Below are 5,000 nucleotides of genomic sequence, written 5' to 3' on the forward strand. Positions count from 1 at the left end.
CGTGGTATTCTTGGCCTGAGCTTATAATCGAAAAAGCTCTTTTTTGAAAGCGCTCTAACTCCTGCTGCAAATATATATGTAATGCATAATAGGAAACAGGAGTCGCGTACGTTAATATAGATCTAATACAGGCCACGTAGAAAAGCACGAGATCTTTAAAGGCCACCTTTGCACGCTTTAGCTGAACCAAAAAATAAAGTCGCTTTGAGGCCTTTTTAACAACATTACTTATGTGTTGATTACACGATAAATCGCTTGAAATTGTTACGCTGAGTAATTTTGCATGCTGGACAACCTCAAGCCTTTACCATTGACAATGACTGGAGAAAACTCCGTCTGATTTCTGGCAAACGAAATCCTAAACTCCTTACATTTATCGCTATTGAGCTTCATTTTGTTCTCGGACGACCAGTGAACGACTTGATCAAGAATTTGCTGTACTTTACTTTCTCTGCCTTTGATTACAACTTCCGAGACCGTCGTGTCATCGACATATTTCCAAATGCTAGGCGCGTTTTGATCGCTACACGGCGCGGCAAGATTGAGGTCATTAATTAGGATCAGGAACAACCAAGGCCCGAGCTTGGTTCCTTGCGGCACTCCAGAGGGGACAGAGCCCCACTCCGAGTAGCACTCATCTGCCAGCTTAATTCGTTGTAAGCGATCACTCAATTTATCCAATTTATGACACTATTTGGCAAGTCGAGCTTAGTAAGTTTATGTACAAGTATATTTTGATCTATCAAGTCAAAGGCTATACGATAGTCGAAGAGTACAGTTCTTACAGTGGCGCCATTTCCATCAATCTCTTTTGACCAATGGTGAACCATATGAATGGGAGCCTGAGTTGTGTGTCAAAACATGTATTATAAACTCAAATGTTTTGTGGTTGTCTCAAAATTCATTATTATTATTATCATCATCATCATCATCATCATCATCATCATCATCATCATCATCATCATTATTGTTGTTGTTGTTGATATGCGTTTTTCATTTTTGTAACCTTGTAATAACTAAAAATGGTTGAGTCCTTCACGGGAACAAATGAGCTCAACAATTGACCTGCTCCCAACTGTGTGGCTTCACAATTATATAGCTCAGTTGATAGAGCGTTGCACCAGCATCTCGGACGGCATAGGTTCGAATCCCGTTGGAGCCACCTGAATTTTTCAGGTGTCTGCTGTAAGAAATAGTGGCTTAAGTTGTCCAGATGATTGCGAGGATCATTTATCCATTTCGTCAATACTGCATATAACAATGTTATTATGTACATTTTAATTATGTGAAGGGCCACCCGATGCACCGACCATCACGACACAGGATAAAGACATTCAGGTTGAATCATTGTGGGTAAAATGGACTCCACCAATTGATAATGGAGGGAGTAATATCACAGGATATCGTGTAATAGTTCTCCAGGATGGAAAAGTGATAATATATAGAACCACAACCTCTGACAAGCTTCAGTACTTTGTGGATAAAGGTTTGACCAAAAGCACGAACTACACTTTGAGGGTCTATGCCCTAAATAAGGTTTTTGAAGGAATGCCAGATGAAAAGAACTTGATGACTAAGTATCAAGGTGAGAAATCTTGCCTTACATTAGTGATACTGCATTAAGATGCAGTGTGTAAAATGATGTCCATAATGTTCGCTCAGTAAAATATATTCTATATACAAGGCTAAAAGTTTAAAAAAATTAAAATATTCAAACCAAACGTTTTCAGCTGTTTGCCATTATCAGGGTTAAAAAGAGGTGACCGTCCGCGCGTACATTTATATCTTATGTAATTCCCAAAAGGAAACGTTTGGAGACATAAGAAATGACTTGTTTGTTCAAACTGGGGCGTAATTGTTGGATCATTAGCCCCTGGACGATCCTACGCTTGTGAAAAGTCTGTGCCGAGGAGAGAACACGCCAAGTGAAAGCATGTGATGGGTTTTCCCGCAGGTGTTTGGCAGGTTCAGAGGTGTGAGCAGGATTTGAATGCTCCGCAATTCGTACTGCTAGGTTTCGTACAGTCTCGCCAATGTAATCAACGCCACAAGAACAATCAACTTTGTAAACAACTTTGGATCTGTGAGTGTTTTTGTCTTTGTTGTTAAAGAGGGTTTTGATTTGCCTTGTTTGCCACAGAATTATAAAAATGAAATTGAAATTAGTGAACTTGATGAGTTTTTCAATAAACATTTTCCGGAGTTTTTCGTTTTTACCGCAAAAAGGGAGCTTGATAAAAACTTTCTTTCGTTCTTCGAAGAGAAAATTCGGAATGATGTTGTCATCTTGGGGCGAGTCGTTTAGAAAGTTGTTGATTGTATGTGAAATAAAACGTTTCGGATAACCTGCATCGATGAAAGAAGTTTCTAGAGTTTTTATGTCCTTGTCAAAATCGGTAGAGATGCGTTTGGCTCTGTGGAGTGCGCTAGTGATGCAATTCCTTTTCCACTTGGTAGGGACCTCAGATTTCCAATGTGTTGGTAGTTTCCCCGGTTTCTTGAAGACGCTGCAATTGAACTTGTTGGTATAACTAAAGGCAGTATCGAGAAAATGGTCGGGGTTTTCCTCGACAGTGAAAACAATGTTAGGGTGGTAGCGATTTAGTCGTTCGAATAGAGCATCAGGCTCGTTCTTTTTCTTCTTAGAAAAACAATCATCAACATACCGATCATAAAATGGCGGCGTGAAAGGTCGGACTACGTCAGCTTCTAATTTAGCCATGAAAATGTTTGCAAGGACTGGAGATAGTGGGTTGCCCATGCCGCATCCATCGATTTGTTTATATAGCTTGCCATTAAAACTGAAAACTGTGTTCTTGGTGACATTGCAGAGCAGGCGTCTGAAGAGTAACTTTGAGCTGAGTTGTGGTAGCTTGTTGTTGGTGTAAATTTCATGAATGATGTGGTCAATGGTTTCATCAAGCGGAACTTCAGTAAAGAGAGAGGACACATCATATGAGACCAATACTTCATCATCATCAACAGTTCTGTTACTTAGACGCTCAGCGAAATCGGTGGTAGTTTTGATGCTGTATTCGTTCTCAGTGAGAGGAAGTAGGTAAGAGGCTAGGAACTTGGCGGTTTCGTAATAAAAGGTTCCACAAATGCTGACAATCGGTCAAAGTTTCAGATTATCCTTCGTTATTAGCTCATAGTTCTGGAATTTGTGGGTTTTGGCAGTCCCATATAGGAAAGCAGGCTGGTTTGATGTCGGTTTGACCTTATTCAGTGTCAGAGATGACTTGAAGTTTCGGGTCAGAAAATCTTGAAAAGATTTGAGGTCTTTTAGTGTGTTGTCCTCAGTCACCATGTATTTCCCGTTAGTGATGCCTGCTTCGATCATAGTTTCAAGTTTGTTGACGTAGTCGGCGCGTTGTATAATGACGACAGATGAATCTTTATCGCCAGAGAGGACCACCAAGTCAGGATCTAATGCTAGTTTATGTAAGACTTTGTAAGTGTAGTCAGAAGTGCTGAAAATGTTTTGGTGGAAGAGGTAAGAATGAACACGGAGGAAATGTTTGAAAATCTTCATGTTGGCAAACAGGAATGCTTGAGCTAACTTGGTTAAGGAGAACCCTGATGATGGCAAACAGCCGAAAACGTTTGGTTTGAATATTTTAATTTTTTTAACTTTTAGCCTTGTATATAGAATATATGCAGTATGTGTTTTGATTGAATTTTACTTTTTAGATATATAAGCTACAGTGCTTTGGTGGAGTTGGGGTAATGGTTTCTCTACTATTTCTGTTTGCAAAGTTGCTGTATCAATGACAGTTACAATGACAAATCATTGATGTCATACAGGAGAATTGCTGACTTTAAAACGACTTGTCAATTACATGTATGGGAGCATTTTATTGCTGTTTTTATCTGAAACAGTAAGACGTGATAGATTTTCTGTTGTTTCCTAAAGAAGCAGAAACCGTTAGCTGTAACAAGGGATTGTACAGCTAACTTAAATCTCATGAGAGAATCAACTGTTCAGGTAACCCTTCATTTGGGTTGATGTGGAGATATCAGCATTTGCATTCTACACAGGAGACTCAGACTTTTAAGCACAGTGTTTGTCATGCGATGAATGCTTTTATCACCATGTTTGATTTTTAGGTGCTCCAGCTACTGCTGAAATTATAGATTTGCCAGCTGTAACAAAAAGTAAGAATGTGACAATAAAATGGAATGAGCCACAGAACAATGGAGCATCCATAACTCTGTACACAGTGTACCAACGAGATGTAAAAAAGGGTGATATAAAAGGGGAATGGATCAAAATACGGGTAATTAAGGACATATCAAGGCGTCAAGTGGTTGTTTCATTGGAGAAAAACAAGATGTATGAGTTTGTGGTTACCGCCAAGAATAGTTTCGGTGAAAGTTTGCGAGAAGGACAAAACATCAGACAACTTAATGTTTTAGGAGGTACGCAGAACTTCTATACTGATTTTTCCATAAGGAGTTGCACGTCTTCCAATTTTGTCGTGATACAATGTACTTTAAAGCACTTTGCCAGTTTTCTTAGCTCTTTTTTCTTAGTTTTTAGATTTTTTATTATATATATTTTCATTTCTTTCTTTCCCATGGGTGGGCACCTTGGGTGGGTCTGAGCGTCCCATTTGTACTTTTCCATTTTGGGCATCCATTTTTACTTTCCTTATTCCATTTTAGTGTGTATTACCCAATAGAGTTTGAAATAAGTAAATTAACATAAAAGCTTTGAAAATGATGAAGAGGTTTCTAGAGGTCAGAGGGGAAGCACAGAGAAGGTGGTTGGATCTTGATTTTTTGACCCATAAAAATGCGTCCTTTGCGCTGTGTTGTATATGTATAATTTTCTGCGTGGGAGGTTTTGTTGATTATATTTTTCTTAAAACCCAACCAGGCAACCACAGCATAGTATGTTTTTGCGCATAATAAAAGAGCGTGCTTTTATGTATTTTAATCTTCATAGATATTCCGGAGCCTGTGAAAAATATAAAAGTCGAGCGAAAAGATGACAG

Source organism: Montipora capricornis, chromosome 13, assembly GCF_036669925.1.
Source record: "Montipora capricornis isolate CH-2021 chromosome 13, ASM3666992v2, whole genome shotgun sequence".
Classification (NCBI taxonomy): Eukaryota; Metazoa; Cnidaria; class Anthozoa; order Scleractinia; family Acroporidae; genus Montipora; species Montipora capricornis.